Genomic DNA, 22,998 nt, shown 5'->3' on the forward strand with positions numbered 1-22,998 from the left:
CGCTTTTGGGTCCTCATTCACCTGCATAACAGACTCAGTTACATAGCAGATGTCCAGTTTTTCCTGAAAGATTCTTGTGTAGGACACAACGTTCCGTTTTGTTACTATGCATTTGGCTACTGAAACTAACCGAAAATTTAGTCACCTACACGTCAAACTTTTTTCCGAACTAACTCCATAATATCGACTGAAACATGGAAAACGTTGTTTGAATCAATCCTCAAGGTGTTTTGTCATATCTCTTCATTGAAATGCCGTTCCTGGAAGCCTGCATTCTTCTCTGATTCGGATGGAAAAATACTGGTAGCTGACTTTTGCGCACCAATTTCCATGCAGACACTGTGCGGGACACTTGGCAATTGTAGTCTCTTATGGTCAATCTTCCAATGATATGCCTACAAATACGTCACAATGCTGCAGACACCTTGGGGAAACGATAGAAAGTGTCCGTTCATTCCTGTCGCATTCACAGCCATATAAGGCGATCATGGAAAACGTAGCTTCAGAAATCCTGTTCATTTCCTGGGAGCTCAAACATCTTGGTTTTGCCTGAAGCTTTTGTTCAACGGCACTCAGTGAAAATCTTTGCAGTTCTGGAAACATCAGAGTGTCTTCTTTCCAAAACTATCAATTCCAAGCATAGTCGAGCATCTTTTCGTTGACAAAATATTGCGCTTAAAACGGGCACATCTTTTTATCCAAAAATGAAACAATGCCCCTAGAGGACTAGCAGGTTAATAAACAAACGTAAAACACGACAAAACACTAACACTACAAAACAATAAACGAAACGAAAACCACCTATACATGTGTCTACTAACCTTTAACAAGGACATCAAGACACTCAGGACATCAAGACACTCAGGACATCAAGACACTCAGGACATCAAGACACTCAGGACATCAAGACACTCAGGACATCAAGACACTCAGGACATCAAGACACTCAGGACATCAAGACACTCAGGACATCAAGACACTCAGGACATCAAGACACTCAGGACATCAAGACACTCAGGACATCAAGACACTCAGGACAATCACCCACAATACAACCAAAAAAATATGTCTGCCTAAATATGGTTCCCAATCAGAGACAACGATAAACACCTGCCTCTGATTGAGAACCACGTCAGACAGCCATAGACTTTCCTAGAACACCCTACTAAGCTACAATCCCACTAACATACACACCAAAACCCCCAGACAAAACACACCACAATACAAAAACTCTATGCCACACCCTGGCCTGACCCAATACATGAAGAAAAACACAAAATACTTAGACCAGGGCGTGACAGGGGTGTATATTGGCTAGAAAATACCTTTACACCTTTATCTCAGGGCTCTCAACGAATCACCTAAGAGTGATTCGCCGACCAGCCATCATTATTGTAGAGCACTCAATCAATTCACTTTATGTGTGTGTTGTATCCCTTATGAATACGTGTATAAAGATGTAGTTTTAGTATGACTCTGACTTGTGTGATAAGTGTATCTCTCCTCATTTGAGGGTAAATAAATTAACCACCACAGAAGATCAGGGAATTTTGCAACGAAGAGGCTATAGACATTTTACATTTAAGTCATTTAGCAGACGCTCTTATCCAGAGCGACTTACAAATTGGTGCATTCACCTTATGACATCCAGTGGGACAGTCACTTAACAATAGTGCATCTAAAACTTAGGGGGGGGGTGAGAGGGATTACTTATCCTATCCTAGGTATTCCTTAAAGAGGTGGGGTTTCAGGTGTCTCCGGAAGGTGGTGATTGACTCCGCTGTCCTGGCGTCGTGAGGGAGTTTGTTCCACCATTGGGGGGCCAGGGCAGCGAACAGTTTTGACTGGGCTGAGCGGGAGCTGTACTTCCTCAGTGGTAGGGAGGCGAGCAGGCCAGAGGTGGATGAACGCAGTGCCCTTGTTTGGGTGTAGGGCCTGATCAGAGCCTGGAGGTACTGAGGTGCCGTTCCCCTCACAGCTCCGTAGGCAAGCACCATGGTCTTGTAGCGGATGCGAGCTTCAACTGGAAGCCAGTGGAGAGAACGGAGGAGCGGGGTGACGTGAGAGAACTTGGGAAGGTTGAACACCAGACGGGCTGCGGCGTTCTGGATGAGTTGAAGGGGTTTAATGGCACAGGCAGGGAGCCCAGCCAACAGCGAGTTGCAGTAATCCAGACGGGAGATGACAAGTGCCTGGATTAGGACCTGCGCCGCTTCCTGTGTGAGGCAGGGTCGTACTCTGCGGATGTTGTAGAGCATGAACCTACAGGAACGGGCCACCGCCTTGATGTTGGTTGAGAACGACAGGGTGTTGTCCAGGATCACGCCAAGGTTCTTGGCGCTCTGGGAGGAGGACACAATGGAGTTGTCAACCGTGATGGCGAGATCATGGAACGGGCAGTCCTTCCCCGGGAGGAAGAGCAGCTCCGTCTTGCCGAGGTTCAGCTTGAGGTGGTGATCCGTCATCCACACTGATATGTCTGCCAGACATGCAGAGATGCGATTCGCCACCTGGTCATCAGAAGGGGGAAAGGAGAAGATTAATTGTGTGTCGTCTGCATAGCAATGATAAGAGAGACCATGTGAGGTTATGACAGAGCCAAGTGACTTGGTGTATAGCGAGAATAGGAGAGGGCCAAGAACAGAGCCCTGAGGGACACCAGTGGTGAGAGCGCGTGGTGAGGAGACAGATTCTCGCCACGCCACCTGGTAGGAGCGACCTGTCAGGTAGGACGCAATCCAAGCGTGGGCCGCGCCGGAGATGCCCAACTCGGAGAGGGTGGAGAGGAGGATCTGATGGTTCACAGTATCGAAGGCAGCCGATAGATCTAGAAGGATGAGAGCAGAGGAGAGAGAGTTAGCTTTAGCAGTGCGGAGCACCTCCGTGATACAGAGGAGAGCAGTCTCAGTTGAATGACTAGTCTTGAAACCTGACTGATTTGGATCAAGAAGGTCATTCAGAGAGAGATAGCGGGAGAGCTGGCCAAGGACGGCACGTTCAAGAGTTTTGGAGAGAAAAGAAAGAAGGGATACTGGTCTGTAATTGTTGACATCGGAGGGATCGAGTGTAGGTTTTTTCAGAAGGGGTGCAACTCTCGCTCTCTTGAAGGAAGGGACGTAGCCAGCGGTCAGGGATGAGTTGATGAGCGAGGTGAGGTAAGGGAGAAGGTCTCCGGAAATGGTCTGGAGAAGAGAGGAGGGGATAGGGTCAAGCGGGCAGGTTGACATCACATACCCTGCACCAAAGTCAAGGGCAGGACAGAAACAGGCTCTCCAAATACAGATTCCATTGTTCATGTGTGGTTCGGATGGAACAGTTCATCACTGGGGGCGAGTTCCCAGTCATCAGCACTATCTGCAGTGCCTCTATTCACATGACTCTCTCATAACACACACGCCATACGTTGTTGCTAGTATTTATTTTTTTATACAGCTGCTCAGCCACTTTACCCCTGATTGTATGCATATAAATAGCTCATCTATGTTACAACTCCCACCAAAGGTGGCTCCTCTTCCTGTTCGGGCGGCGCTCGGCGGTCGTCGTCACCGGTCTACTAGCTGCCACCGATCCCCTTTTCCTTTTCTGTTAGTTTTGTCTTATTGGTTACACCTGTTTCTTGTTTGGGTTTTGGTTAGGGCTATTTAAGCCGGTTATGCCCGCCTGCTCTTGTTCCTCTGTTTGTTTTTGTGGATGTGCATTGTTCTTATTTTCTCTTGTTCTTATTTTCTCAAAACCAGGACTTTTTGGGTCCTGGTTTTGGCGTTGTCCTAAACCCGATTGTCCTAAACCCTCTGCTTTCTGCGCATGACTCCGCACCCATACTCCTAGAAGTCCTGACAATCTATCACTGATATCGTTATTGAGATTGTTCTTGTACAGACTGTATATTATTTTGTTCTTTCTACTGGCATCGACACTTGTTCTTTTTTCTTTATTTGACACTATCTATTTTTGATATTGCTACTATGCAAGTAACCATTTGTGACCCGTTTCAGGAAACTAGGCGTATATCGTGGGTCACTACTTTACAGGAGAGCCGTTCTAATGCAAAACATTTTTCTTATCAAAATGTGTTTTTTTGGCAGAAATTCCTTCTTGAACATCTGAACTTTCATGTGCCTTAATAACAAACTTGTAAGCCATCTATAAATACAAATAAAATGGTTAAATTACAAGCCTAGTTGGTTTAGCCACAGAAAAAGTCAGCAACCTTCCCACTAGCCATGATTGGCTGAGATAATGAGTGGGCTGGACATGCTGAGAGATGTAAGTCGCTCTGGATAAGAGCGTCTGCTAAATGACTTAAATGTAATGTAAATGTAATGAGTTTGGATTGGTCTGCCATATAGCATGCTTCTGTCTTTTTGATCTGCTCAGTTTGTCTAGGTAGTCCTGTGTAACGTGGCTTTTTAAAATTGTATTGTGTGGTAAAACTGCATAAGTGTTGCTCTCTACTTTCTTGATGACATCTTCAAACTAAGGGTAACCATGGCATCTGACAGGAGACGCGTCTATCCATGAATGATGTATACGGGTAAGATAGTCTAGCTAGCTACATTTTCAGATATTACAAGTTTCTAATTGACAGAAAGTGGTTTATTTCAAGTTAAAGTGTACTGTTAGCTAGCTAGCTAATGTTATGTGTATGATCATATTTTTTATATTTCAGAGCCATTTGCTTGGCTAGCTATAGAGTAATGTTAGCTAGCTAACATTTAACCTGGTTGGTTACCTACCTGCAGATTCATGCTGGTTAGTAACATCATGAGTCGGGATTATGGTTCATTGTTTACCTAGCTAGCTAGTTAACATTAGCTGGCTGGCTTGCTAGCTAATGTTACGTGTATGAACGTATTATTCGTATCTCAGAGCAATTTGCTTGGCTAGCTATAGCCTAATGTTAGCTAGCTAACATTGAAGCTGGTTGGTTAGCTACCTGCAGATTCATGCAGGGTAGTAACATCATAAATTGGGATTATGGTTCATTTTTTATCTAGCTAGCAAGCTACATGTCTTAACAAAAGACTGTGCAAGTAACCATTTCGGGTGCGTTTGTAAATTCAGTCTGGCCATCAACTCCGATTTCAGAGCACTCTCACCTGAGTGTGCCGGAGTGCAGAATAACTGATGAATTTACAAACGCTCAACACCTGTTCAATATAGCCAGTGTCAGTGAATGTATGCAAAAAATGGCATTCAATTGTTACCAGCAGCAGTTACATTCACAAATGCTTGGGATAACAGGAAAACAACCTAACCAGCTCTGCTAGGGCAAGTAAAATGTTAAGAGTGGGGTGTTTTCTCATTTGTGTCTGGAAATAACTAGCAACCTATCCAGTGTTAGCCAGTTAGCTTGGGTGCTTGACTGCCATTGTGCGGTCAGAACGTTCTGATCAACCTTACTCATCGGCCAGACGGTCCAGTGTGCGCTCTGAACACTCAGAGCGAATCGCTCTGAATTTACGAACAGACAATCTGACAGCACAGTTGCAGTCACCAACGCTCTGAATAACATAACAGCCTAACCAGCTCTGCGAGGGCGAGAATGTTCAGTGAACTGTTCTCTCAGTTGTGTCTGGAGGTAGCTAGCACGTTAGCTTAGGTGCTTGACTCCTGTTGTTAGTACAGAACACGCGGATCAACCCTTAAAGAGATGGGTTGGGCTAAAATTTAAGATGGTGTGAACGATGCTGAATGGGTGTAGACAAAGAAGGGCTCTCCAGTAGTACTACCAAAACATTCAAAGGCCATTTTCCCAAAAGTGAGTTTACAAGTTTATCAACTTTCAAAGCAGAACTATGTTCCCATTGTTCCTCAAATACAGTGTATGATGTACCATTTTGTAGCTCTGTGTCTCTGCTTTATCCGATGTAAAAAATTTAAAAATCTTGATTTTGCTACATAAGACCGAATCAAGACAGTCGGTCACAATTGTTAGACCCCAGCCACCCAAGCTGTTCTCTCTGCTTCCAAACGGCAATGGTACTGAAGCATCAAGTCTCCCACCAACAGGCTCCCAAACGAACAGCTTCTACCCCCAAGCCAAAAGACTGCTAAATAGCTAACAAAACGGCTACACGGACTATCTGCAATGACCCTTCTATTGAATTTTTGTACTGTCTCTATGCACACACACACACACACACACACACACACACACACACACACACACACACACACACACACACACACACACACACACACACACACACACACACACACTTGCTCTCACAGACATAACATACACATTCATACTGACTCTACATACAATCATCATACATACAGCTGCTACTCTGTTGATCATATATCCTGATGCGTAGTCACCTTACCCCTATACATATCTAACCCTACCACTCCAGTATCCCTGCACATTGTAAATATGGTATTGGCACTGACCCTGGAACTTTATTTATTTATTTATTATTTAACCAGGCAAGTCAGTTAAGCACAAATTCTTAGTTACTGTCATGTTTTGTCATTGGTTATCATGTCTTGTCTCTGTGCTTCCCTTCTATTCGTTTCCCTCTGCTGGTCTTATTAGGTTCTTTCCCTCTTTCTATCCCTCTCTTTCCCTCCCTCTCTCCCCTTATCGTTCCGTTCCTGCTCCCAGCTGTTCCTCATTTACTCTTTTCACACCTGTCCCCTATTTTGCCCTCTGATTAGAGCCACTATTTCTCCCTCTGTTTTCCGCTTCTGTCCTTGTCGGATCCTTGTATGATGTTCGCTGTTCTGTGTCCTTGTCTCGCCCTGTCGTGTTTTATCTTCTTCAGATGCTGCGTATGAGCAGGTGTCTTAGTCTGCTACGGTCGGTGCCTTCCCGAAGCAACCTGCAGTCTATGGTCGAGTCTCCAGTCAGTCCTCGCAACTACGAGTGGATTTCAGTTTTTCCTGTTTTGTTTTCTCCTTGATATATCCAGGATTATTACTTTTGTCATATACTGGAATAAAGACTCTGTTTTCGTTAAGTCGCTTTTGGGTCCTCATTCACCAGCATAACAGTTACAATGACGGCCTACCAAAAGGCAAAAGGTCTCCTGCGGGGACGGAGGATTAAAAATAAAGAAAATATAAATATAGGACAAAACACCCATCATGACAAGAGACCTAGAAAACAACATAGCAAGGCAGCAGTACATGACAACACAGCATGGTAGCAACACAACATGGTAGTAACACAACAACAACATGGTAGAAACAACATGGTAGCAGCACAAAACATGGTACAAACATTATTGGGCACAGACAACAGCACAAAGGGCATGAAGGTAGACACAGCAATACATTACACAAAACAGCCACAACTGTCAGTAAGAGTGTCCATGATTGAGTGTTTGAATGAAGTGATTGTTTGGTGCAGCTCGTTCCAGCCGCTAGCTGTGGCGAACTGAAAAAAGGAGCGACCCAGCGATGTGACCCGAGCTTACTTTCTCGCGTTCTTCTTATTTCTATTTCTCGTGTGTTTTGTTCTAGTTGACTTTTTAATCAAATTGTTATAGTACTACTGCATTGGAAGCAATAAAGGCATTTCACTGACAATAAAAATGTGAAACTTGTGTGTGTACCTATATAGAGTGGTGTTTATAGCTGTTCTGCTGTGCTGACTCAGAGGGCAGGTCACTGAATTCTTCCAGAGGCTTAAGCGGCACAACACCAGCACACACAGAGGGGTGTGGTGTATAGTTACAGTGAGTCATGACACACAAACAAACAATGAAATGTGTACACACACACACAGACCGGACCTTAGCCTGCAATTTAAATTGCATAATGCAGAAAGCCTGCATAATGACCAGAGCAAAGGAGCAAAATCGGTTTCACTCCTCCAATGCAGATGGGCACTACTGTGTCTCTCTATTTGTATCCCTTTATATCTTATTGGCTCCTTGTATGTCTCTTTCTCTCAGCCTCTGACACAATACCTATCATCTCTCTAGTACAGTTGAAGTTGGAAGTTTACATGCACCTTAGCCAAATACATTATATTCAGTTTTTCACAATTCCTGACATTTAATTCTAGTAAGAATTCCCTGTCTTAGGTCAGTTAAAATAAAGTGGTGATTCTAAGAATGTGAAACGTCAGAATAATAGTAGAGGGAATTATTTCTTTCAGCTTTTATTTCTTTCATCACAATCCCAATGGGTCACAAGTTAACATACACTTAATTAGTACTTGGTGGCATTGCCTTTAAATTGTTTAACTTGGGTCAAACGTTTCGGGTAGCCTTCCAAAGGCTTCACACATTAAGTTGGGTGAATTTTGGCCCATTCCTCCTGACAGAGTTGGTGTAACTGAGTCAGGTTTGTAGGCTTCCTTGCTCGCACATGCTTTTTCAGTTCTGCCCACATATTTTCTATAGGGTTGAGGTCAGGGCTTTGAGATGGACACTCCATTACCTTGACTTTGTTGTCCTTAAGCCATTTTGCCACAACTTTGGAAGTATGCGTGGGGTCATTGTCCATTTGGAAGACCCATTTGCGACCGATTACTAATACTATCCTCTGTTCAACTGCTCATGAACAACACATGCGTGAAGTGGTTATGGGAGTGACACGTGAGTAAGTATGTTTAAGGATGCCGTGTCTGCGCGCGCATGCACAGTTGTGTGCACCATCATGGAAGAGAGTGAACATATGTGAGCCAGTGTTCATACATATGTGGAATTGTAAATCTCAACGGAGATCTTGTCAATAATGTGTGATGTTCCACTTCCGAAATTGATGGTTTTAAGGCGTCCGCATGCTTCCCATCCGATACAGTTCGGAACAGATAGTGCATATATTATGACAACATTTTGAGACATTTTTGTTTGTTTTGGTCTTCAGCAAGGTTTTTTTTCAGCTTGTTCGTATACACAAACATTTTCTCGAGGCAAGCCGAAGTCGGTAGCCAAAGTCTACTCCCCTTCCTCAGTGATTGGTCAACAAGTGTTAAGTGTTTTCATGCAACAACAACAAAAAATGACTTTGGAAATACTGCACCAAACATATCAGTTAGATGTAAAAGTGCGCCACTAAGATCTCCTTGGCAAAAAACGTAAAAACATTTATTGAGTAACATTTTGAGGAAGTGTATTCTGGCTACAGTACTATTTGGTGTTTTTTCAAGTTTTTCAAGCGAAGGTCTTTTAAGGGAGTATGAGAGAACACTCGTTCGGTTCACCTAGCCTGCTAATGCCTTTAGCGAGGTATAATGAAAGAGAGAAACACAGAAAAAGAGAAACACACAGAGAGAGAGAGAGAAAGAAAGGGTAATAAAGAGTTGTCTCTATCTCCACCTCCTCAGAGTAGTATCGCTGTTTAATTTCCTTCTCCCACTCAACCATCTGGTTTCTCAGACCCCAGCCTTCTATTGGCCAATCCACCTACAATGAATCACTGTTCCCTTGTTCAGGTGGTGTTATTTCAACATGGTGTGGGAGGGGAGATAGGGGCTGTGAAGATAGAGAGATAAGCAGAAGCAGAAAAGAAGGATGTCAAACATAGATAAAGGGGTATGAGTTGAGATCACAGTGGAAAACAGAAGAACATTAAAAACCTGTGTTTCAGACATAAGGAAGTGGATGGCTGCAAACTTTCTACTTTTAAACTCGGACAAAACAGAGATGCTTGTTCTAGGTCCCAAGATACAAAGAGATCTTCTGTTGAATCTGACAGTTAATATTGGTTGTACAGTCGTCTCAAATAAAACTGTGAAGGTCTTTGGCGTTACTCTGGACCCTGATCTCTCTTTTGATGAACATATCAAGACTGTTTCAAAGGACAGCTTTTTCCATCTACGTAACATTGCAAAAATCAGAAACTTCCCGTCCAAAAATTATGCAGAAAAATGTATCCATGCTCTTGTTACTTCTACGTTAGACTAGAAGTAACTTCTAGGTTAGACTTCCGGCTACCCGGATAAAGCACTAAATAAACTTCAGTTAGTGCTAAATACGGTCCTGACTAGAACCAAAACGTTTGATCATATTACTCCAATGCTAGCCTCCCTACACTGGCTTCCTGTTAAGTCAAGGGCTGATTTCAAGGTTTTACTGCTAACCTACAAAGCATTACATGGGCTTGCTCCTGCCGTACATACATACATGTACGCTACAGTCACAAGACGCAGGCCTCCTAATTGTCCCTAGAATTTCTAAGCAAACAGCTGGAGGCAGGTCTTTCTTCTATAGAGCTCCATTTTTATGGAATGGTCTGCCTACCCATGTGAGAGAGGCAGACTCGGTCTCAACCTTTAAGTCTTGACTGAAGACTCATCTCTTCAGTAGGTCATATGATTGAGTGTAGTCTGGCCCAGGAGTGTAAAGGTGAACGGAAAGGCTCTGGAACAAGAGCCGCCCTTGCCGTCTCTGCCTGGCCGGTTCCCCTCTCTCCACTGGGATTCTTTGCCTCTAACCCTATTACAGGGGCTGAGCCACTGGCTTGGTGCTCTTCCATGCCGTCCCTAGGAGGGGTGCATCACTTGAGTGGGTTGAGTCACTGACGTGATCTTCCTGTCTGGGTTGCCCCCCCCCCTTGGGTTGTGCCGTGCCGGAGATCTTTGTGTGCTATACTCGGCCTTGTCTCAGGATGGTAAGTTGGTGGTTGAAGATATCCCTCTAGTGGTGTGGGGGCTGTGCTTTGGCAAAGTGGGTGGGGTTATATCCTGCCTGTTTGGCCCTGTCCGGGAGTATCATCGGATGGGGCCACAGTGTCTCCTGACTCCTCCTGGCTCAGGTTCCAGTATTTATGCTGCAGTAGTTTGTGTCGGGAGGCTAGGGTCAGTCTGTTATATCTGGAGTACTTCTCCTGTCTTATCCAGTGTCCTGTGTGAATTTAAGTATGCTCTCTGAACCAGGTTTTCCTCTAGGATTTTGCCTGTGGATAGCTCTGTGCATAACTCCTTAATCCTTGCCGGTGACAAGAATACCCATAGCATGATGCAGCCACCACCATGCTATGAAATTACCATGCTTGTTGTGTTGGATTTGCCCCAAACATAACACTTTGTATTCAGGACATAAAGTTCATTTTTTGCAGTTTTACTTTAGTGTCTTATTGCAAATAAGACATTTTTTTGAATATTTTTATTTTGTACAGGCTTCCTTCTTTTCACTCTGTTAATTAGGTTAGTATTGTGGAGTAACAACAATGTTGTTGATTCATCCTATCACATCCATTGATTTATCCTATCACATTCCATTCTGTAACTGTTTTAAGTCTCATGGTGAAATACCTGAGTGGTTTCCTTCCTCTCCGGCAACTGAGTTAAGAAGGACGTCTGTATCTTTGTAGTGACTGGGTGTATTGATACACTATCCGAAGTGTAATTAATAATTGCACCATGCTCAAAGGGATATTCAATGTCGGTTTATTTTTTTACCCATCAATAGGTGCCCTTCTTTGCAAACCATTGGAAAACCTCCCTGGTCTTTGTGGTTGAATCTGTGCTTAAAACGCTCAACTGAGGGACCTTACAGATAATTGTATGTGTGAGGTACAGAGATGAGGTAGTTCTTTAAAAATCGTGCTAAAAACTATTATTGCAGACATAGTGAGTCCATGCAACTTATGTGACTTGTTAAGCACATTTTTACTTCTGAACTTACTTAGGCTTGCCATAACAAAAGTGTTGAATATAAACACATTTCAGCTTATTTTCTTCATTAATTTGTAAACGTTTCTAAAAACATAATTCCACTGACATTATGGGGTATTGTATGTAAAACTCAATTTAGTCTATTTTAAATTCATGCTGCAACACAAAAAAATGTGGTGAAAGTCAAGGGGTGTGAATACTTTCTGAAAGCACTGCTATCTCTTCTACAAATAGAGAAACAGGTGCAAACTCTTATTCCAAAACCGAATGGGTTCCAAAAATCACAGGCAAAAATCAGGATGAATTCCTTAAGCTCAAACTACATGTCTAAATCTGAAAAACCAAGCCATGTACATCGTAGTAAGCCCAAATACCTCTCCAATTCTGAATGAAATCTCTGTTCCAGATTCAACTGAAATGACCACATATCATAGCCATTTTTGACCCACACATTGCCCAGATTGACATTCACACACACGCAAACTCTCTTTCTCTATATTTCTTGCATACACAATGTCAATACATTTGTGACTATTTTCAGGAACAGAGACTAGCCTATTTGTGGACAGAGGGATCTCTGAGTTCGCCCGAGAAAGCCCCAGTCTGAACAGTCACATACTGGCCTCCATATGGGTGTGTGTGTGTGTGAGTGAATGGGGAGTCTGCGAATGTGAAGGTGGCACAGGAAGACTGGATATTGACAGAAATAATGTGACATAGAGAGAGAAAGAATGAGTGTGAGAAAGAGTGAGTGACAAAGAGAGAACAAGTGGGGAAAGAGAGAGTGGGAGACAGATGGGGAGAGAAAGAGAAAAGATAGGAATAATGATCAAAAGACTAATAATAGCAGACATGTGGACAGTAGGAGAGAAAGTGAGAATCAAGAGAGGAGTACGAGAGAGGCATAGAGCTAGACGACAGTTATAGACAGAGAGTGTAGTGAGAGAGAGTGATAGAGAGAGGGACAGAAATATAGTATTAGAGAGCTGTGTCATGAAGGGACACTGAGCGATTCCACAGTCCAACAGAACAGTTCAAGTATTACTGCATATTATTATACATGTATGGCCTGTTAGCGTGTCATGTAGGGGAGAGGTGAGAGAAATGTGTGTGTGTGTGTGGTATGTATTGGGTAAAGTATGTGGTCAATTTGACCGCTAAGATTCCACCATCGTGCAGGAATGTAAACAAACCACTTACTATCAGACCAGACCCTCCCTCCACCGACACACACACGCACTAACTCACTCACAGTGTTCCCAACACCTCTGATTACCTGTAATGCCCTATCTCTGTCTCAATACCATGTTGAGAAAACATGTGGAGTAATAAATACATGAACCGTTTGAATGATCCAATAATAGGCGATACATGCAGTATTTGTGCACCTACAGTCTCATGACAGTTATCTCCATAATGTGAAGTATTTAAGGACGTGGTAAGGCACTCTATTACGGATATAGACACACCATCATGAACCAGCACTAAAGGTTGTTGATCCTCTGCCACTGTCTAGGGCTATAACCCTGTCCAATGTGACTTTGACCACACAGAAGAGTCAGTCGCATGATGAAGCCTTAAAGAGGTGTTCCTTGTTCCACTGAGTTAGGCTTGCTATTGTGGCTCCAGAACCAATAATCTGAGTCCTGCTGTCCCGTTGTGATCTCTGGATGAGAAAGATATTCAGCTAGGTCTGAGGTGGATATCTTTCTCTGATGTTCTCCTCTTCTGAGACGAGCCACAGTTCACTCGAACAGGGAGGTATTTTAACTGCAGATAGACAATGATGCACACATGCACGCATGCACAGACACAAGCACTTGCACACACACACATGGGTAAAATGTGGGTCGTCTTGGCAACACTAATGAGTGAAGTATACAGAGGATCATACCCATGGAACCCCCAAACCTACATTTGCTGTTACCACGACCGGTTTAGATGTGAATACAGAAAGAATACAGAAATAGTAGAGAGACACACAGAAAACACACTCTAATTGGCAGACTCTTGACTGATTGAAACAGCTGAATACTGAGGAGTCTGCCAATCCCAAAATGAAGCACTGACATATCAAGATAAAAACTGTTGGTGCACAACCAATTTTTACACCTTGGTGTATTCCACTATTCTTCCTCGCTTATGTCGCTTATGACTACACACTTATTCTGTCTGTTGTTCTTAAGTGTTTTGTAACAATTCTCAATGTTCTGCCTGTGTTCTGTCTATTGCTCTCTCAGTATAGGTTTTGGGGTTTGTTGTGAGTAATGTTCTATGTCTGCTGTGTGTTTTGTCAGTCAGATATGTTAACTATTCTGTCCAGTGATCCGGGTAAACAGCATCAATGTAACAGTATAGCTTCCGTCCCTCTCCTCGCCCCTACCTGGGCTCGAACCAGTGACTCTCTGCACACATCGACAACTGACACCCACGAAGCATCGTTACCCATCGCCCCACAAAAGCTGCGGCCTGCAAGGGAAACAACTACTTCGGGTCTCAGAGCGAGGGACGTCATCGATTGAAACGCTATCAGCGCGCACCTCGCTAACTAGCTAGCCATTTCACTCCGGTTACACATGTCTGTGGACATTGGGAGCTGAAGTGGAAATCGCCCACTAGGGGCAACAATGAGCATCTGCCTATGATTCAAAAGGTTGCCAGATTGAATACAGCTATTTGAGATTTTAGTCTTTAGCCTATTCCAAACTTTAACTCTTACCTTAACCATTCTGAGTTAATGCCTAAACTGAACCTTAAACACTTGTGTCATGTTTAAGAAACATGGATGAATGTATAATTGTGACATGAGACTGTGAGAGCTAGTTGCATAAACACACTCACACAACAGGCTACCAGCTAGAGGACAGACCTCAGTTTCATAGGAGCACGTGTAAACCACAACACACACACACACACACACAACTTGTGTACAACAACCATAGGCTATTTGTGCATTCCACATATACAATCAAGATCTCAATCCTATTCTCATTGTGTGTCCAACTCACCCCTTCTCCTTCTTATAGTAAATTGGGCATCTGGGTCTGTTAGTATTTAAAGGTGAGTAGGACGTCGTGAGGATAATAGTCTGGCGTAGTATCAGGTGGCCTATCATCGCATCATTGGGAGGAGAGGAACGAACGTCTGTCCTTGCCCGTTTATTCTCAAAAGGTTGGTCTAGGCTACAGAACCGACGACGCAGCCAACTGGCAGAGAATGTCGGCAGCAGCCTGTCCCCACGGTGCCCGACAGCTCAGAGATTCCCAACGATAGAAAAACGACCACAGCCACTCAAATATTTCGATTTAATTCATTCATATTGACAAAATGTGGCACACATAGCCCGCAATAATAAACTCATAATATAAAAGGCATATGAATATGGTATCTTTAAGCGCGCGTGTATGGCTAAATCACCTATTAATAATTCATTGCCTGTAGTAGGCCTGTCGGATTTTCTCCTCTGTTCATACAGTTTTTATGTATCTCAAACTCGCCTTTCATCATTCCCAATGTACCTGCGCTCCTGTGTCGCATGCATGTCGCCACGGGTACGGATGCGTATCCACAGCCCTCTGTCTCACGATTCCACCTCTGGTGAGCAGCAAGCTATAGGCTAAAATGCATAACAAGTCTTCTGTTGATTTTGACTTGGATTCCCAACGCCAGTTCTCTCTACGACAAATCAAACCAGCAGGAGCAAGCGCGCTAATTCACGCACCCTTCAGATTGCTCAATCTCTCGCTGCCTCTCTCTTTCTCCCTCCCCCTCCGGTTTACATGCATATCAACATGATTGCCTCCAACCGCAATTACTATTACACAATAGCACAGCTCAAGCACAGAGACCAGGGCCCACAACAATAAATGTGCCTACAATTGCATTCCCAATCTTCCTTGTGAGAAAAACTGACATCACATTTTCCACTCATATACATGTAATCTAGTCAGAGTTTTGCTTTCACCTTCTAACTTTGTTTTCTTCTTCTCTGTCTCTTGACAGAAGTAATAATAAACTCATACAGGTCTTTCGTTTTCTGTGGTTCAACCTTTTTTAAGTTTATTCATTATGATAATTCCGTTAATACATACGTGTTACAACTTCCACCGAAGTCGGTCCCTCTCCTTGTTCGGTCGGCGGTCGAAGTTACATCGCCACTCCACCTTTCATTTTCCATTTGTTTTGTCTTGTTTTCCTGCACACCTGGTTCACGTCTCCCCATAATTACTATGTGTAATTACTCTGTTCCCTCCATGTCTGTGTGGGGTATTGTTTATTGTCGAGGTTGGCATGCTTCCGGCTGGTTAGCACCAGGTTTGATGTATACCTGTGTTTTGTGGCATACGGTACTTTGTTTGTGGTACTGTGTGCTGCCTTACTTGTTTTGGGCATTTGATTTTGGTGACGCTGTTGCGTTCTGGTCTTACTATTTGCCTCAGTAAAGTGCTTCGTGTTCACTCATCTCTGGTCTTGTGCGCCTGACTTCCATGCACCAGCTACACCCACCATTGACAATATTTGATGTTATCAGCATACTGGAAGACATTGCAGTGTGATGATCGCATAAGTGGATCTATAATATTGACCGACAAAGGTGTGAGAAAATAGTTCTGAAGCCAACATATAGCTTTTCAGATGCTTCCTGTCAGTTAAAAGACCTGTTGCAGTAAATTAAATAGTTGCTGTCATTCCCAATAGTCAGGAAGGCATGAAAAATCATGTGAAAGCCAGTGTGACACCTGGACTGTTACAGCTACAAGAAGAAAGGTGTGTGTAAATAGAAAGAAACCAAAACTGAGCTAATGTCTGACTTCCAACTGAGTCAGGTTGAGAATGGTGCATGACAAGAGAGACAAAGGGATTGGAACAGACTGTGTTCTCATGCTCCTCCTCTCCTCTATCTGTCCCAACCTATGCCTCTGGAGGAGAGCGAGGCAGCCAAGGCTGCTGGTGTTTCCCTGTGCCAAGCCCTGCACCCTGGCTCCATGCCACCCCTTCATCTCCTCCCTCTCTCCGTCACTCCTTCACTCACCCAAGGATGTCCAAGTCATTCAGAGAGAGGCTAGGGAGTTGTTCAAATTCAGGGTTAACGTTAAACATCAACCAATTAAAATTGTCAACGTGCTGTCACGTGATAGAACGCTGGTCCCATAAGATAACCTAGCACACATTAGCCCTATGCTGACCTCACCGGGTAGCAGTGAATATTTCCTGCAAACCAATGGCATTTCTTAAAATAAGTCAACTCGGTCACGAGAGGCATACATGTAAAACTCAAAATTCAAGATGTACATGTATCCCTCTGGTGGCAGAATTGACCTATTTTAAGGAATGCACATGATTTGTGGAGAGAAAGTTCAAGATCTTTGATAGGCTGACAAGGAATTTGTTGCAAGAAATACTCACTGCCACCTGGTGAGGTTAACATAGGGCTAACGTGTGCCAGGTTGTCTGATGGGTTCAGCAACCATGTAGCATTCTATCACGTGACATTACATTAATTGGCTGATCCTTAAACTTAACTTTAAACTTGTTCTAATGTTTGCAAGTATGGCCCCCTTTATTTCACCTGTCCATGGCCACTATGTCAACAATATTATATTCGGTGGAAAGGGTGCAGGGGAGTTTTTTTTTACAGTGATAACAGTAGAACCACACCCTTCCTCTACACCTCAAGGCTGAACTATCTGTCCTGCTGCACCACAGACACTAGGCCTGAATCTACTGTCAACAATGCCAGATAGTGTCTCACTGCCACATAGACTGGAAACAAACAACAACCCATACACACTACTGGAGGGTTTGGAGGGAAGTCACAGATAATGAGCACAATTACCTCTCTCTCTTGCTCGAGCTTAGACCTAGGACCTAAAATAACGCTAGGCTTTCCCTAAGACCATTACATTAGTACAGAGATGCTTGAGGTGATGTGGCCACAGTGTCTCCTGACCCCTCCTGTCTCAGCCTCCAGTATTTATGCTGCAGTAGTTTATGTGTCGGGGGGCTAGGGTCAGTTTGTTTTATCTGTAGTACTTCTCCTGTCCTATTCGGTGTCCTGTGTGAATTTAAGTGTGCTCTCTCTAATTCTCTCTTTCTCTCTTTCTTTCTCTCTCTCAGAGGACCTGAGCCCTAGGACCATGCCTCGGGACTACCTGACATGATGACTCCTTGCTGTCCCCAGTCCACCTGGCCATGCTGCTGCTCCAGTTACAACTGTTCTGCCTTATTATTATTGGACCATGCTGGTCACTTATGAACATTTGAACATCTTGGCCATGTTCTGTTGTAATCTCCACCCGGCACAGCCAGAAGAGGACTGGCCACCCCACATAGCCTGGTTCCTCTCTAGGTTTCTTCCTAGGTTTTGGCCTTTCTAGGGAGTTTTTCCTAGCCACCGTGCTTCTACACCTGCATTGCTTGCCGTTTGGGGTTTTAGGCTGGGTCTCTGTACAGCACTTTGAGATATCAGCTGATGTACGAAAGGCTATATAAATACATTTGATTTGATGAGAGAGGGGTGGGGTAGGAACACTTCCAGAGCGTAATCAAATCAGTGTGCATATTTTACAACAGGAAACAAATCAACTCAGACAGAACCTCTGTCAAGTAGAGCAGGTAGAAAAGATCTCACACACACACACACACACACACACACACACACACACACACACACACACACACACACACACACACACACACACACACACACACACACACACACACACACACACACACACACACACACACACACACACACACACACACACACACACACACACACACACACACACACACACACACACACACACAAAGCCATTTGGGTTGTTAGAATTTAAGACTGTAGAATAGTAAGGGTTAGAATCACTTCATACTACTTACGTTCTGCAATAGAATACAAATACTGTATGAATGTGTGTGTGTGTTTTTGCCTCTTTGTCGTTGTTTCACAAAGAGAGTTTGTTCAAGTGTGCATGCACATCTCTGTCTCCCTTTGTCAATCAATTATTTTGACAGTGTGGAAGATTGAGAGTCAGAGAGGATTTTTTTGTATGGATATGATTGCTGCAAGCAACCGACTTAAGTGTGGTGTTTCTGTCTTTTCAGTTTGTCAATGTTTAATATAAAAACGTAAACTTGTGACCATGTACAGTATGTGTTTTCATGCGTGATTTCATATGAATAAACCCTAAAGCATGCAATCCATGTGTTCACACAATGGGTGTGACCGTGCAGCACATACACGATACGCTATAGAATGACCACAGGAATGTGTATGAGTGTGAATGGGAGAGTGTGTTTAGGGTATGATTGGGGCTTTACCAAGCTATGTTCGTACACTTCAACTATGACAGACAAAATGAGAAAAAAAAATCCAGAAAATCATATTGTAGGATTGTTAATGAATTTATTTGCAAATTATGGTGGAAAATAAGTATTTGGTCACCTACAAACAAGCAAGATTTCTGGCTCTCACAGACCTGTAACTTCTTCTTTAAGAGTCTCCTCTGTTCTCCACTCGTTACCTGTATTAATGGTACCTGTTTGAACTTGTTATCAGTATAAAAGACACCCGTCTACAACCTTAAACAGTCACACTCCAAACTCCATTATGGCCAAGACCAAAGAGCTGTCAAAGGACACCAGAAACAAAATTGTAGACCTGCACCAGGCTGGGAAGACTGAATCTGCAATAGGTAAGCAGCTTGGTTTGAAGAAATCAACTGTGGGAGCAATTATTAGGAAATGGAAGACATACAAGACCACTGATAATCTCCCTCGATCTGGGGCTCCACGCAAGATCTCACCCCATGGGGTCAAAATGATCACAAGAACGGTGAGCAAAAATCCCAGAATCACACGGGGGGACCTAGTGAATGACCTGCAGAGAGCTGCGACCAAAGTAACAAAGCCTATCAGTAACACACTACGCCGCCAGGGACTCAAATCCTGCAGTGCCAGACGTGTCCCCCTGCTTAACTTCTTGCGTCGAGCTAACCCGGATCCGGGATCATGACGACAGCCTCAAGCCCACTACCATAACGCAACGTTAACTATTCACGAAAATCGCAAATTAAATGAAATCAATATGCTAGCTCTCAAGCTTAGCCTTTTGTTGACAACACTGTCATCTCAGATTTTCAAAAATATGCTTCTCAACCATAGCAAACTAGCATTTAGCATTTTGCGTTAGCATTTAGCATTAGCATTAGCAGGCAACATTTTCACAAAAACCAGCAAAACCATTCAATAAATCATTTACCTTTGAAGAACTTCGGATGTTTTCAATGAGGAGACTCTCAGTTCGATAGCAAATGTTCAGTTTTCCTGAAAGATTATTTGTGCAGGAGAAATCGGTCCGTTTTCTGCATCATGTTTAGCTACCAAAAAAAAAGAAAATTCATTCATTCAAACGGCAAACTTTCTTCCACATTAACTCCATAATATCGACTGAAACATGGTAAAGAATCAAGCCTCAAGGTGTTTTTCACATATCTCTTCATGACATATCATTCCTGGAAGTCTCCTCTCTGTCTCAATCACATGGATGAATGCGAGCAGCTTGGAGATTACGCAACAATTTCAACAAAGGACACCGGGCGGACCCCTGGTAAATGTAGTCTCTTATGGCCAATCTTCCAATGATATGCCTACAAATACGTCACAATGCTGCAGACAACTTGGAGAAACGATAGAAAGGGCAGGCTAATTCATGGCGCTTTCACAGCCATATAAGCAGACAATGAAAAACAGAGCGTCAAAAGAGCGTCGTCCTGCTCATTTCCTGTTTGAAGTTTCATCTTGGTTTCGCCTGTTGCATCAGTTCTGGGGCACTCACAGATAATATCTTTGCAGTTTTGGAAACGTCAGAGTGTTTTCTTTCCGAAGCTGCCAATTATATGCATAGTCGAGCATCTTTTCGTGACAAAATATTTCACTTAAAACGGGCATGTTTTTTTATCCAATAATGACATAGCGTCCCCATAGGTTGAAGAGGTTAAGCCAGTACATGTCCAGGCCCGGCTGAAGTTTGCTAGAGAGTATTTGAATGATCCAGAAAAAGATTGGGAGAATGTCATATGATCAGATGAAACCAAAATATAACTTTTTGGTAAAAACTCAACTCGTCGTGTTTCAAATCAAATCAAATCCAATTTTATTTGTCACATACACATGGTTAGGAGATGTTAATGTGAGTGTAGCGAAATGCTTGGGCTTCTAGTTCCGACAATGCAGTAATAACCAACAAGTAATCTAACTAACAATTATAAAACTACTGTCTTATAAACAGTGTAAGGGGATAAAGAATATGTACATAAAGATATATGAATGAGTGATGATACAGAGCATAGGCAAGATACAGTAGATGGTATCGAGTACAGTATATACATATGAGATGAGTATGTAAACAAAGTGGCATAGTTAAAGTGGCTAGTGATACATGTATTACATAAGGATGCAGTCGATGATATAGAGTACAGTATATACGTATGCATATGAGATGAATAATGTACGGTATGTAACATTATATTAGGTAGCATTGTTTAAAGTGGCTTATAGGTAGCATTGTTTAAAATGTTTGGAGGACAAAGAACGCTGAGTTGCATCCAAAGAACACCATACCTACAGTGAAGCATGGGGGTGGAAACACCATGATTTGGGGCTGTTTTTCTGCAAAGGGGCCAGGACGACTGATCTGTGTAAAGGAAAGAATGACTGGGGCCATGTATCGTGAGATTTTGAGTGAAAACCTTCTTCCATCAGCAAGGGCATTGAAGATGAAACGTGGCTGGGTCTTTCAGCATGACAATGATCCCTAACTCACCGCCCGGGCAACGAAGGAGTGGCTTCGTAAGAAGCATTTCAATGTCCTGGAGTGGCCTAGCCAGCCTACAGATCTCAACCCCATAGAAAATCTTTGGAGGGAGTTGAAAGTCCATGTTGGCCAGCAACAGCCCCAAAACATCACTGCTCGAGGAGATCTGCATGGGTCTAGACACTCAGGGATAATTCTCCACTCTGGGCTCTAAAGACAGAGCTCCATATGGAGGCTGCTCTCCCTCTCCCTCAGCCCCCCCTAGGCTCTCTCCCTCCACCAGCATTGAGTTTCATCAGATCTGGAGGGACAAGAGGATGGAACCCCATTACAGTCTCTGTGTCTGTACAGTCTGATACTTACTATACAGTGCCTTCAGAAAGCATTCACACCCCTTGACTTTTTCCATATTTTTGTTGGGTTACATCCTGAATTTAAAAGGGATTACATTTATATTTGTTTTGTCACTGGCCTACACACAATACCCCATAATGTCAAAGTGAAATAATTATTTTTAGAATATATATATATATATTTTTTACTAATTAATAAAAAATGAAAAGCTGAAATGTCTTGTAATGGACTCACTTTGTGTGGATAAGTGTTTAACATGATTTTTGAATGACTACCTCATCTCCGTACCCAACACATACAATTATCTGTAAGGTCCCTCAGTTGAGCAGTGAATTTCAAACACAGACTCAACCACAAAGACCAGGGAGGTTTCCAATGCCTCACAAAGAAGTGCACCTATTGGTAGATAGTAAAAAAAGCAGACATTCAATATCCATCCCTTTGAGTATGGTGTAGTTATTGATTACATTTTGGATGGTGTATCAATACACCCAGTCACTACAAAGATACAGTTGCCCATCCTAACTCAGTTGCCGAAGAGGAAGGAAACTGCTCAGGTATTTCACCATGAGGCCAATGGTGACTTTAAAACAATTTATTGACTGAGCTGGCTGCGTGGTCCCATGGTGTTTATACTTGCGTACTATTGTTTGTACAGATGATCATGGTACTGTCAGGCGTTTGGAAATTTCTCCAAAGGATGAACCAGACTTGTGGTGGTCTCTAATTTTTTTGGGGAGCTGATTTCTTTTGATTTTCCAATTATGTCAAGCAAAGAGGCACTGAGTTTGAAGGTAGGCCTTGAAATACATCCCCAGGTACACCTCCAATTAACTCAAATTATGTCAATTAGCCTATCAGAAGCTTCTAAAGTCATGACAACATTTTCTGGAATTTTCCAAGCTGTTTAAAGGCACAGTCAACTTAGTGTATGTTAACTTATGACCCACTGGAAATGTGATACAGTGAATTATAAATTAAATAATCTGTCTTTAATAAGGCTGGGGACAGTATTTGAGTAGCTTGGATGAATAAGGTGCCCAAAGTAAACTACCTGCTACTCAGGCCCAGAAGCTAAGATATGCATATTATTAGTCGGGTTGTATAGAAAACACTCTGAAGTTTCTAAAACTGTTTAAATGATGTCTGTGAGTATAACAGAACTTCAACCAGGAAGTGGGAAATCTGAGGTTTGTAGGTTTTCCTATCCAATATACAGTGTCTATGGAGTCATATTGCACTTCCTAAGGCTTCC

The 22,998-nt window shown here is 43.0% G+C and overlaps 1 protein-coding gene across 2 annotated transcripts in view; it reads right to left on the reverse strand.

Annotated features, from left to right (window-relative positions):
* Positions 1-15,332, reverse strand: part of LOC124031657 (proline-rich transmembrane protein 3-like) — a 46,850-nt gene extending 31,518 nt beyond the window's left edge. The window contains exon 1 of one of the 2 annotated variants that reach the window (XM_046343165.1): positions 15,094-15,332. The gene's annotated coding sequence lies outside the window, so the exon portion shown is untranslated. Of the gene's footprint in view, positions 1-14,583 lie in introns of both variants that reach the window. The other variant, XM_046343166.1, reaches the window with a different exon arrangement.
* Positions 15,333-22,998: the final 7,666 nt, after the last annotated feature.

The sequence above is a fragment of the Oncorhynchus gorbuscha genome, linkage group LG03 (assembly GCF_021184085.1).
Source record: "Oncorhynchus gorbuscha isolate QuinsamMale2020 ecotype Even-year linkage group LG03, OgorEven_v1.0, whole genome shotgun sequence".
NCBI lineage: Eukaryota > Metazoa > Chordata > Actinopteri > Salmoniformes > Salmonidae > Oncorhynchus > Oncorhynchus gorbuscha.